Genomic DNA, 13,763 nt, shown 5'->3' with positions numbered 1-13,763 from the left:
AGAATTTCTGAGGAAATCGAAACATTCGATCCTTTACAGGATCTGAAAAAGAATTCCCTCGATCTCCAAATATAATCTCACATGTCACATCTACGCATAGGGATTCATGGAAGGAAATTAAATGCCAAGTTACCCCAAAAGTTTTCTTTTACAGTTTTACCATGGCATAAAGTGAGTACCATGGTGTGCACTCCTCACCTCCAAGTAGTACTAGAGTACAGTAGAACCACACAGTACTCCACATCTCATCTCTCTCGGGAACACATACACGATGGGCAGCAATTTTGAGGTCAAGAGCCGGCCGGACACGGGACACATTTATCTTCCTTGAATTATGGCCTGGGCCGGCTGGAGGACAGTGCACATACATATGCACTCTCTAGGGTATTTGTAGGTGTAATGGATCGATCTGAGCAGCACCGATATTGAGGTCAAGACATACTCTCTCTCAGTTAGACAGTCGCCTTGGAAATTTGCAAAACGGTTGGCCGGGCATTCAATTCCTCCTGCACCATTGATAATCTCGTGTGGAATCTTGCACGCTTCTAGAGAAGAGATGGAGTTAATCCTCGGCAAATCCAAGGAACTAAACAATGCAAGAACATGTTAAACTTGCTTCATTCGATGCAAATTAACCAATGGATCGAATGCCAACTCATTCGTTGCGTCAGTTCCTGTAAACCACACGAAAATAACCGCTTTGCTTGGGTAATTTACCTTGTGGATTCCCTTTCAAATGGCACTTTACTATTCGTTTTTGCAGCGATATACTTATGCAGTAACAAACTTTACTATCAGTACTCCTAGACCCTGTTTGCCTTCCTCGGCTCGGTGGACACTACTCTCATGCATGCATGTACTTCATGTTCCAGCCCTAGTTTGCATTTACCCCCTTTTCTCCCACACTAATATAAGAAATATTGCGCAACTAAAATTCGGAAATAAATTCAAGGACATCGCTTTCTACTTCCATCATTACCTAAATTTGGCTGACCAAGGGCACAGATAGTACAAAAATAAATTCTTCTTTTAAAATTGTCAATCTTTCTTTATCTTTTGTTATTTTTTGTTAAATTTTGCCCGGGATTGTATGGTTGTGTTTGGTCATTACAGACCCCTTGGAACACGGGAACATCTTCGAAATCGCTGTGGAGAATATATTTCTTTTCGCTGTGGAGAATAAATTACTGATGCAAATTTATTTCATCTTTTATTACATATATGATATATCACTAGTGATACCTTGACCAATCTGCTGGTTTACTATTATACTGTTGTGCACCTCGTGCCTGCTCTCTTAGATACTATTGCACGGCCCATGCAAATGCACTGTTCCCTGGACTACTCCTACTAGGCATATACTATAAGACAACACAGTATAGTAAGTATCAACTATTCTCGGTGTCACGCACCAAACAGCATTTTCCGGCATTTTCGCATAATCTATAGTGCAGTTATAAATAACAAGATCTTACTTCATCTAGAAAAAATACTGTTAAGTTTAGATTGTGAAGAATCAATTACTAACAGTCAACTAATAGTATCCGCGAAAAAACTACTAATAGTCAACTAAGAACCCAGTCTCTCTCTCTCTGAATAATGAACATTATATCTGATCATTTCTCTACAAACGCAGTTTTCTAAGCTGTAAAGTTCAGTTAGAGTTGAAGCGGATACACTGTGTGAGGCTCATACACATTACTACATACGCGCACTTAACTAGAGCTTGTTATGAGCAGCTTATAATTATAGACACGACATGCTAGATCATATCATGATCAACACCACCTCTAGCTACATGTTGCACAAAGGATCCAGTCACACATGCATGCATTCCCAGTGGGCCGTGCACCACACTTGTGTGCACAGATAGATCAATGGGGGCAGGCAGGGACGACATGTATGCTAGTAAAGGAGAAGCAAGACTAGATGGGGAGGTTGGAGGAATTTAACTCCCCATGGCAATAGTCTTTTCAGCGAGCCTTTCTATTTTGGCCACGGAGAGGAAAGAGCAGCACTGCAGCAGCTCCTCCTCCTTCTGCTGCTAGGTAGGAGGAAGGCAGCAAGCAAAGACCAAATCCACCCCTCCCCCTCCAGCTAGCTCTAGCAACCACCCTAAGTAAGCTGCCCGTCCAATCAGAGTGCCCCATGTCGGCAGGACATGACCAGGCTTTCCATTCCATCATGCTATCTGAAGACCAAATCCTTGGAGCTAGGTAGCTCGCTTTGTGTCACATGCATGGCCTTTTCAATCCTCATGTTGTAGCAGCAACAGCAGAAGACCCCCGGCATTGCTTGCTGTGCTTGTAGCTTTTGATATCGACAGGGCGGTGTCCATGACATAAAGCTCGTTTATTCCCAAACGACACTTTTACCCTTTTAAAAGAGCAAACGATTCGATAGATAATATCTCGCGCCGTCGTCTTCGGCACCGTCGGCATGTGAAGTCAACATAAAAGTACAACTAAACAAGAGGGCTATAGCCTGTCTTCACCGGCGGATCTTCGGGCGGAAGGGGCGGCTCAAACCCTCTACCGGCTGCCATGAGGAGGAAGCCGAAGACCAGCCCCTCTCCGTGATTTAGTTGCATCCGTCACTGTCTGTCTTGCACCAAAACGACATCGATCTGCAACCAAACCAGATAGTTATGAATAAGCCCTAAATGAATTATTAGTATGGGTCTTATACGTTGAAGAGCTGTCGGCTCTCATTTGCCCCACGGGAGAAAGAGAAACAACACTGGACGGCGACACACGCAGACCACAGGTGGCCGATCGACAGAACATCCTGGGGTGTGCAGGGGTGGTCAAAAAGCATCGACATTAGGAATAGTAACAGTGGCACAGTAAAATAACGCTGCCCAAGATGGGGATGGCAAGCCAGGCCGTGTGCTGAAAGAAGACGCAGAGGGAGATGAGAGAGACGAGGCGTACATCTAGAGAGAGAGGTGAAAGAATGACAAAGAGGGAGGGAGACAGGCAATCGCATTGAAGCTGGTGTCAGTCGCAGTATTTTACTGCTTTCCTCGACTATGACTTCTCTTTGTCAGACGGATTGAGGGGAGAGAGAGAGATTGACGGAGAAGAAAGAACCATGTCTAGAGAGAGAGCGTGTGCACAGCATATGGATGGAGGTGAGAAGGAGCGACCGACTGACTGACCGACTGGCTTTAGGCAGCAGCAGGGAGTAAAGAGCAACATCCCTGATATAAATACATAAGGTGGGAGGAGAGAGAAAGCAGAGGAGAGAGAGACCGTGTGCGAAATGATTCTGTAATCTATTGCTTTATGATTGAGCTCGGGCGACCTGTACCCTTTCTTTCCCTGCTGCTGCTAGACTGTAGAGCTACCCTCTCCCTCTCCCTCTCTCCTCCTTTTCTCTCTCTCTTAGTTTTTGACGCTGACACAAAAGAAGTCATGATGGCCTTATGATAGAGTGTGCATGTATGACCGCTTGCATTTCTTCCACCTCCTTTCTCTCTCCTCCCCCCTCACAGTTGGTTCTTTAGGAAGGACCGGTCCCAGTCGCCGGGCCCACATTGCCAGTACGATGTGCGTGAAGTCCACTGCATGCTGGGTTTCTCTGTCAGCACTGAGCGCATGTATGGTTCTTCTTGATGCTTATTGGCCTGGCTAAATATTGCAAATGTGTCGAAATCATGGAGTACCAAATCTATCTTACGAGAAGCCACCACATACCTATACTTGGAGAAAAGTTATATAACCACCATAGAAAATTCACCGGCGCGCGCGTAAACCTCCATGAAAGTTCTCAGAAACATGCATTCGGTTGGAACCTTCCTGAAACTTGGGAGCTGGATTTGGATGGAATCTCTCGAAAAAAAACTTGGATAAACTAAACCTCTATGGAATTTCAGGACCTTGGGATCAAATTTTTGCGAAATTGTTGGTCGTAGATCCAATTGCTACCAGCTCATAAATGGGAGGTCACGTTATTCGTGCAAAACTGGTATCAAACTCACATCAGCTAGTGTGTATATATATATAACTACTACTTCATCTTATCCTCATATAAGTTCATCTAGCTTTTTTTCACAATATACTAAATATAAGTCCAGCAACAACTCCTTGAAGTCTTTTTACCCTTACTTTCATATTTTGTCCATATATAAATACACCTATCAACAAAGTAAACAAGCACCAACCACATTAATAGTGACAGTGAACAAAGAACAATATAGTATTTGCATCATTTATCTTAATTCATACGCAAAAGTCTAAATAAACTTATATAAGGGATAAGAGGAATTACTAGTACTATGCTACATAGTAACCACGAGATGCTGTTGCGAAAGCAGATGGCATGATGTATTGTCATCTCAATAATATCGTTTGTCTAGCTAGCTAGGGCCTAGGGTCTGCAAGCCCCGCACACAGAGACACATGCACGAACAGTATTGGACATAATTGTGCTTTTCTCTCGAGAAATGCTAAATCTGTCAAATTTTCAACATGGATCATGCTTCAAGATTCGTACATGTCGGCCAGAGGTCGTCTTCTTCTATGAATGTGAGGTCCTTGTAACTCTTTTTCTGTGGCAAGCACCTCCATGAACACGTGTCATGCCCATCTTCTCCGGTGAGCATCGTTAACTCTGACGAACTTTGACAACCTCTATGAACTCCGACAAAATTAGGATTTCGGGTTGGGGTTAGGGGTTTAAGTTTCGGAGGGATTTAGAGCCTTCGACTATAGAGGGAGCTTCGAGGGAAGCTGTCGGTCTGGTGTTGGTGGCAGGCGGCGAGATGGACGGCGAGGCGGCGGGGGCATCGCCCGTCATAGTGGTGGGAGACGGCCGATTGGCCTATGATGGTGGCGGGGACGTCATGATTGAAGAGGTTAGGGGCGGGCGGCGGTTGTGGGTGCCAAATCCAACGGCAATGGCACCACTTGAGCCGAGAGGGGTGGTGGTAGGAGCGGGAGAGCTTGGAGAAGAAGAGCATGGCATGGGTCGGCATGAGGAGGAGGGGTAGCGAGGGAGGAGGGAGGGGCTGTGGAGGTGGACAGGCCGCGCCGGCATTGAGGACGGCGCCAGTGAGGCGGTGGGGTGGTGGCACGCGGGGCGGTGCGGAGCAGCGCGCGGTGTAAGGAGGGGAGGAGTGGATGAAGCGGGGCAAAACGGATAAGACTCGAGAGGAGTTAAAGAGACGGAGGATGGCTCAGAATATCCGATCCAAATCCAATAATCTATAGTTGACAGATTTTGCCTCTAAAATCTGTCAACTGATAATACACTCCCCTTTCTTTCATGCCCTGTTGATCTCTCGCATTGTTGGCCAAATGCCTGGGCCCACTGCACAGACACCAGTGTTATATTGTGCCCCACTGTGCTGCGAAGGATCCGGACTAACCTGATGAGGCGTGTTTAGGGAGAAAATTGGCTGGAAAATACTACACTGTTTAGGGCTAAGACATGGCCATATATATGTCACACGTGTGTGGACTGAAATGACGGCAGGACACTGTGGATGCCTTGTTTCGGGGGAAAGCTAGCTTGGTTGAGTGTGAGATGTACACTTCTTGGAATGATACTTTGAGGTACGTAACTGTCTCGGTCACGCATATGTGTGATTACTATTCACCACAGAAAAATTAGTGCGTATATAGGAGGAAGACCGGAGGAAAAGGCGCATGCAAGAGATTCGACGACGGCTTATATTAAGAGAAGCGATCGTAAGTCCACTTACAAAATCTTAGTTGTATAGAACCAGTACGCATCTAATAGTGTGTGAAGTATTTAGAGGCGAAGGTAGAAGAAAATTAATGGTCGTACATACATGTATAATTTTAAAGTAATATTGTCAATTTTAGCTTTTTAGTTGGTCAAAATAAGCTATTTTATGCTTAAAAAAATTCTAGCCCGGTGCGTGTGCACCACCTTTGGCTCACTGTAGCTTCGCTGCTGTAAGTATTTTCACTTACAAAAGCAGTCGGAGGAAGCATGCACTCTTACTATCTGCGCAAAATAAAGAGCTGGACTCGATATAAATACGATTAGGCTTATTATCCTTGAAAAACTATCGCTCCCTTTCTCCTCTGGATGGCTTGCGGTGTTCTTCGGTGACGTTTCGATGGGAGGCAGCACTGCAAAAACTGAGAACCTAGAAACTGACAGCGGCCCAGATGAAGGCCCGCATATAATGGGCCGGACCACAGGTGGGCCGGCGGTATGGCGCGGTAGAACTAATCTTGGGCCAGTCCTTCCTCTCGCACGGCCCGACCCATTGAACCTTTTGCCCTTTTTTTCAGGCCTCTCCGGCTGTTGAGCTCCACAAATTGACAGCTCCTCCGTCTGCAAAAAAAAAAAAAAAAAAGTAAATAAAAATGGGCAGCTCGTCTTCAAAAGAAACATAACAATCCAGCATATGCTGATGCGTGTAGTAGCAGGCACGCAAGAGGATATTGCTACTCACTAAGCTAGACAGGTCACACAGCGAGCACAGCGGTGAGAACAATCTGCTTCTTCTTCAGAAGAGCCCCAAAGATCACTGTGCGCGTACAGAGGTGCCGATCGATGCATCGACAGCGGACATCATCAGCGTCACAGCTCACAAACGCTGCTGCACGCTGCCGCCATGGCGTCTGCTTCCTGCAACCGACCGACCGATCGGAATCAAATACGCGATAGATTCCCAAGGACAAATAAAATCAAAATGCCATGCCTTTCACTAACCAAACCCATGGTCCTTTCCTTTTGGGATCAACACAAATCAGAGCCATCTCTTTCTCCTTCTAGTTAGCCTAGCCAAACAACTTGCATAAACCCAGTCCCTTCCTTTCCTTTTCATTTTCTTTCCCTATTTCAGTTTCAGGCTCGATGTTTAATTTGAAAAACAACTGGATGCTTTAACATATTGCCTGCGGCAACTGTATATTATTGGCTCAACTTACCGGCTGGCACATATATGAGAAGAATCAAAAAATCAAATGGATGTGCAGGCAAAGAAGCAAGTTATGTCTCAGGATGGAGCACGAGCTATATACACGCATGCGTCAAGATTGGTCTCGATCGTCGTCGCCGGCGCTCATCCGTTTGGATGCATCGCTTTTTAAGGTTCCTTTGGAGATTGAACGCTTTGCAGCTGGGGGATGGAGACATGCCACCCACCAGCACCTGGGACCGGACTGAGCCGTCCGTCTGTCTACCTGCAGGTGTGTGCACCGAACCATTCAGCCACATTATAAATGCATCGAATTATCCAAGTCAATTGATGGCAGTAGGTTATCCTTATCAACCAACTGGGTTAACAATAACCGCAGGTAGACTGCAATGGGCACAGGTAAATTGCATGTCGCACCGTTTACGCGGGAAACGAGGTAGTATAAATAGATGCGAGAGCGACTCTCGGACCGTTACGATATAACTGTAGTCGGTCGATCAGGTCCTCCACGACCACTTGACGGTCGGGACCGACCCGTACGCACACCTGTGCCCAGCCGGACGGCAAAGCGACGATAGGAGCAGCAGCTCGGCCGTTGTAAATGTAATGGCCTAAATTTGACCAGACGGAATTTCCCGATAACGCGGCCCAACGGTTGTGGCGTGCATTCGTGATTTTTTTCTTTTTTAATAAAAAAGTATAACTTTTGCTCTCTGCGTCAACTAGAAATACATATACTTATTAACTCATAAACATTTAAATAGGGTGCACACAAATATTTGAACTCATCAGTCATGCACCTAGGACTCCACCACCACACCAATAATGATTTTTTTTTATTTGTCAAGTTAAAAAATTGTAAATATATGTATCTATTTTAATAAAATGCAAATCTAGACTCTTGTCGCATGTTGGAAGGGCGAGTGGACGACATGTCGGATATTGGAATGGCGACGATAGTTTGCATTTGTAATTTTTTTCAAAACGGATGCATATATTTGTAATTTTTTATTAAATATAGAAATATAAAAAGTTCGGCATTTGTCTGGTCATATGGTCGAGGCCCAGTAAAAAGAAAGTAAATTCTATAGGACCCTTTTTAGAAAAACCTCAGTGAGACTCTAATCCATCCACATATCCTCTGATTTAACAGCTGAATTAAAAATAAGAAAGAGAAAGAAAACACATGTTATCATAAGAAAATAGATCTTTTTAGGATCCATCCTATACAATTTGCTTCCCAGTAAAAGTGGCCTGGCCGACGACGGGCTTGCAGCTTTCTATGGGCCGAGCTCAGACGGGCCTGGAAGTGGCAGGACGCGGCCTGTTTGGTGATGCGTCAGCCCGCAGTGGGGTATGGGCCGGGCAGGTGCGGTCTCTGTGGTTTGGTTTGGACTCGAACTCGACCATTCATGGGCTGTGCTGCGCATGCAATGTAGTCGCGGGCGAGATCTCAAGGTGGAGGGTGGGTGGGCAGAAACGGGCTTGACTGGATGTCGGCCTGTGAATGGAAGTCGGCTGATTCCGCGGCCCATGGACATGGGCTGGTCCATAACGGCTACATTCCACGCACACTTGGGAGCAGGCCTATATGGGTCTTTATTATTTCGGCTCTTATTTTCTTCTATATTACTTATTCTCTTAATGCTTTTCTTTTTGTTTTTAACGGTCAGGTCCACCTCTTCATGCACATTGCTTGGGCCGTTTTCACCATATTTATGAGCACACCACGAATATTATTCAAATATATATACCATAAAAGCACCGGAAAATGAGTACGAATTAATCAGTTATACCAAAAAAGGGAATGAGCTTTATGTATGAACGATAAAAGTATAACACGGGAACTTTTCGAAATAAATTATGAGAACATTTTAAATACATGAGGAACAATTCAGTTGTGCAACGAGAACAATGCATTAGTAGCACGGGAACAATTGAAAACATATCATGGGAACATCTCAAAAAGATATTAGGAAGAAAATCCTACTGCTGGAAGAATTCTGTGTGACGACGGCCGAGCATTCTTAAGGTCAATTTGTTTTTTATTCTGATTATAGATTATAATCTCAAAAGCAAAAGCAAAATTAACGGTAATAATATAAAAGTTGATTCTCACCGTCCATAAGCTAATTTGTACTACGAAATACTATAATCCATATTTTTATAGAAATAAACTTACACAAATTCTACAAACTAGACTGAATTTTCACAATCTAAAGAAAAACAAACAAACATAAAGCCATTGACAGCATCTGTTCTGGCTACGAGATGCCTCTACTATTTTGAACAAAGCCTCTGCGGATCGAGCAAATGTGTCAGTATACGAGATACGCGTACTGGATGGCTCGAGAAATATAATTTCTCAACCTTGCACGATCCTGAACCTGCAGCGAAATTCAAACATGCCTTTGCCATGGACGATGCAGAACTAGTGCTGGGGCGGACCTTGGAACTATCATTGTGGTTCTAGGCATCTCACCACCTCTGGCTCCTCTTTACAGGTAAGGATTCCCGTCCATGTAGGGCCGCGAGGCAGGAAAACGAGAGGCCTACCTCCATGCATGTCCTGCAGATGCATAACGACAGTGCCTTACTGTCCCCTGCAAAACCTTTGTCGAGTCTCAGCGCAACGATGAGCTTGATGGATGCTGGGGAAAAGAGGCAACGTCCGGTGCACATGGACCTACCGCCACCATTTCATCTCCTTTGGGAATGGGCAAGGTACAGCTGATGATGCTGTAATGGTGGGGCTGCAAGAAAACTCAGTCCTTTTTCAGGAGCATGGTGAAGGCAAATTAGGAATTGAACTTGCTGTTTTCATTGATATGCATGAATATTTATAGTACAAATGGCAGCGGGAATACATACCAAAACACAGGCTAGCTAAACATGGAAGGTCGAACCCTTGATTTCCTCCGTGCGCTGGCCTGGGCTGATTCCCTTCCGTGCTTGCAGAGAGAGCTGCCTTCGGCTGGAAGGCATGCACGTTACGTGCTGGTGTAAGGTGTCTGCCTAACACCCCTGCAGTTAGAACGGAAGGAGGCTGGATGTTCCAACTGGAACAGAACTCCTTGAAGATGGTCGTCGGTAGATCTTTGATGAAGATATCTGCAAACTGCGAAGATGTTAGGACATGTAGAACACGGATTTCACCAAGTGTGACACGTTAGCGAACAAAATGGAGATCTATCTCAATGTATTTTGTCCATTGATGCTCGGCAGGATTTGTGGAGAGATAGACTGCACTAATATTGTCGCAGAAGATGATGGTCACATGCTGAAGAGGACGATGGAGTTCTGCCAGAAGTTGTCGAAGCCAACAGAACTCGGTGACACCATTGGCGACAGCACGATATTCCGCGTCAACGCTGGAGCGGGAAACCATCTACTGCCGTTTGGACGACCATGAGACAAGGTTGTCCCCGAGGAAGACCGCACAACCTGATGTAGACTTTCGCGTGCCAGGGCAGCTGACCTAGTCAGCATCCTTGTAAGCGTTGAGAGATCTCGGTGAAGTGCGATGCAGCTGAAGACCATGGTCGATGATGCCCTTGAGGTAGCGGAGAATGCGCTTGAGGAGGTTTGCATGCGGTTCACAAGGATCATGCATGTGGAGACATGCCTGTTGTACTGCATACATGATGTCTGGTCACGTAAATGTAAGGTACTGAAGGGTGTCGGCGATGATCAGATAGTCAATGGCATACCGGCGTGCTGCAAGGCTTGCAGTTGCTCATGCTGGCTCGAGTCAAGATCTCCTCAGTGTACTACCGCTGTGAGAGGAAGAAGCCGGTGGTGGTACATGTGACGGAGACACCGAGGTAGTAGTGGAGGTCGCCCATGTCCTTGAGCAAGAACTCGTGATGAAGGGAGTCAAACACTCGATGAAGTAGTGTGGTCATCGAAGATGTCAAGATGATTTCGTTGATGTATAACAACAGATATGTCGTCTTAGTGCCGCGTTGATAGATGAACAGTGAAGGATCGGCCTTGGAAGCGGTGAAGCCCAAGGATGACAGGAAATCGGCGATGCGACTGAACCAAGCGCGCGGGGCCTGCTTGAGGCCGTAGAGCGACTGGTTCTGGTAGAAGACGTGCGTGGAGTGCAAGTTTTCGATGAAGCCGGATAGTTGTCGACAGTAGACGACCTCATCAAGCGTGCCATTGAGGAAGGCGTTGTTGATGTCGAGCTAGTGAACTGGTCATCCGTTAGAGAGCACAAGGGTGATGACGGTGGGCATGGTGGCCGATTTAACAACCGGAGAGAAAGTTTCACCAAAGTCGACCCCAGGGCACTAAGAGAAGCCCCAAAGTACCCACCGCGCTTTGTATCGGTCCAAGGAGCCATCGGGCTTCAACTTGTGCCAAAATATCCATTTTCCTGTAACAATGTTAGCGCCAGCCAGACGTGAACAAGCTCCCACGTGTTATTAGTACATAAAGCATTGAACTCCTGTTGCATTGCGACACGCCAATTATTGTCACTGAGATCCATGCGACAGGTGCGCAGAATGGGGGATGGAGTGATGACATGGAGGTTAAGCCAATTCATGGGTTGCCGAAAGCCACGTTTGCCACGAGTCATCATTGCATGGTTATTGAAGATGTGTATAATGGGTTGTGCAGTTTGTGGGACAGCAGTGTCGTGTGGTTGCTGCGTGACTGCAGCAAATAGCTCTGCCGGGGCATGCACGACGGGATGAGGAGGTGGATTCCCTGATGGTGGCGCGGGTGGCGGGGCCTGGGTATGCGCTTCAGGAGCAGGAGGTGGAGGGGATGATGGTGGCGTGGATGACAGATGTGATCGACCGGGACGTGCAATGGGAGCAGGTATAGGAACTTGTGAGATGCTGGATAGGAAATCAAAATCGAAAGACACAGGCGGAGTGATCTGCTCAGCAACGGGAAAGGATGACTCATCAAAAATGACGTGGGGAGAGATGATGACCTGATTTGTAGAGAGATCAAGACAGCGGTATCCTTTGTGATGTGAAGGATAGCCAAGAAAAAACACAGGGTGTGGACCTCGACGCGAGCTTGTGTGCAGTCGTGGCGTACATGTTGGGATAGTATCGGCAGCCAAAGACACGCAGATGGTAATAGTCTAGGGGAGAACCCAAGAGTGCTTGGTGCGGTGTGCCGAAGTTGAGTGTTTTTGTTGGGTGGAGGTTGTGAAGGTATGTGGTGGCGTTGAGGGCCTCAACCTAATAGGGGGGGCATGCTTCCTTCTAAAAGAAGGGAGCGAAGAATGTTGTTGATAGAGCGAAGGACCCATTCGACTTTGTCATTTTGTTGTGATGTGTGTGGACATGACATACGGAGTGTAATGCCATAGAAAAGAAGATGGAGTCGCATGGCGTGATTGTCGAACTCCCGACCATTGTCACATTGGAGGTTGCGAACACAAGTGGAAAATTGAGTTCTCACATAAGCAAAAAAATTGTGCAGGATGTCAAAAACCTCAGATTTTATACGAATAGGAAATGTCCACACATAATAAGTGAAATCATCAAGAATAACAAGATAATATTTGTAATTTGAAATACTAGAAATGGGAGATGTCCACAAATCACAATGGATTAACTCGAAAGCTTTATGTGTGTGACTATACGAGGTGAAAAAGGGAGACACACCTGACGTCCTACTTGCGTGGCACAACGAGTCACTAGAGATTTTATGACAAGAAATGTGAGAAGCACTAGCAAGATGTGACAAAGTTTGGATGCCTGGGTGGCCGAGATGCCAATGCCACAAAGTGGATGATGAGGTGGTGACCGTGAGAGCTGTAGGAGGTAGCGACAACCAATAAAAGGGGTAGAGGTCATTATGACTATTACACCTGATGATCATGTTCTTGGTGGGAAGATCATTCATAGAGAGACCGAACGGGTCAAATTCCACAGAACAATTATTGTCAATAGTGAAATGACAAACATAAATGAGATTTTTAATCAAGAAAGGTGTGGCAATGACATTATTTAACTGGAATGAACGAGAGGGAAAATGAAGAGAAGTTGTGCCGGTGTGAGTGATGGGAAGGTGAGACCCATTTTCAACGGGCGTAAGAGGAAGCAACAGAAGGAACGCAAGTGAGTGAGGAGAGATCACCCTATTCCATGGTCATGTGGGTAGATGCACCGAAATCCATGTACCAGTCGTTGGAGGGAGGAGCCAGTGTCACAATGCTGGACTCCTGCATTAGTTGGTACTGATTCCAGGAAGGTGTTGATGCAGTGGAGGGCGCGACAGGCGCGTATGCTGGCGCACCAGGAGCAGGTGTAGGCACGTATGTCAACACACCAGGAGTAAGAGTGAAGTAGTGGCATGGCGCTGGCGCGTAGAACAAGGCTGACACAGATGCAAGGAAAGCACTAGGTGGGCGTGACCCGAGACGCTCTAGGAGTTGGGCCAAGGTCTCTGCCTAGGCCACATCTAGATCGATCTATCCCATAGGTGTTGCAAAGACAGTCAGTTGTTGGAGCTGCCACCGCCTCAAGAGGTGCCACCGCCCTTGTTGTTCTAACGGCGGCTGACTTTGCTTTGCTATTCTTTTTCAGACACATTTGACTAAGGCCGACTTTCGTCTCTGCTCAACGTCCGTGATAGCTGATGTTGCTATTCTGATCACCGCCAGCAGTGTTGGTGGCCCGCGACTGGCCGCTGGAGTTGGAGGAGCTGCCGGTGGTAGGCTTGGAGGTGCAGGACGAACCACCGCCAGAGGAAACAAGGAAGGAGGAGGCCAATGACGACTCGAAGCTGAGCATGAGTTCCTCGAGGAGAAGAGCCAACTGCATCTCGAGGAAGGATGGTAAAGGGCGCCACATAGATATGAGCGTGCACATGTGGGCAAAACGCAAAG

This window comes from Phragmites australis, chromosome 20 (genome assembly GCF_958298935.1).
Source record: "Phragmites australis chromosome 20, lpPhrAust1.1, whole genome shotgun sequence".
Lineage (NCBI taxonomy): Eukaryota > Viridiplantae > Streptophyta > Magnoliopsida > Poales > Poaceae > Phragmites > Phragmites australis.
Note: the sequence above shows the minus strand (reverse complement) of the source record.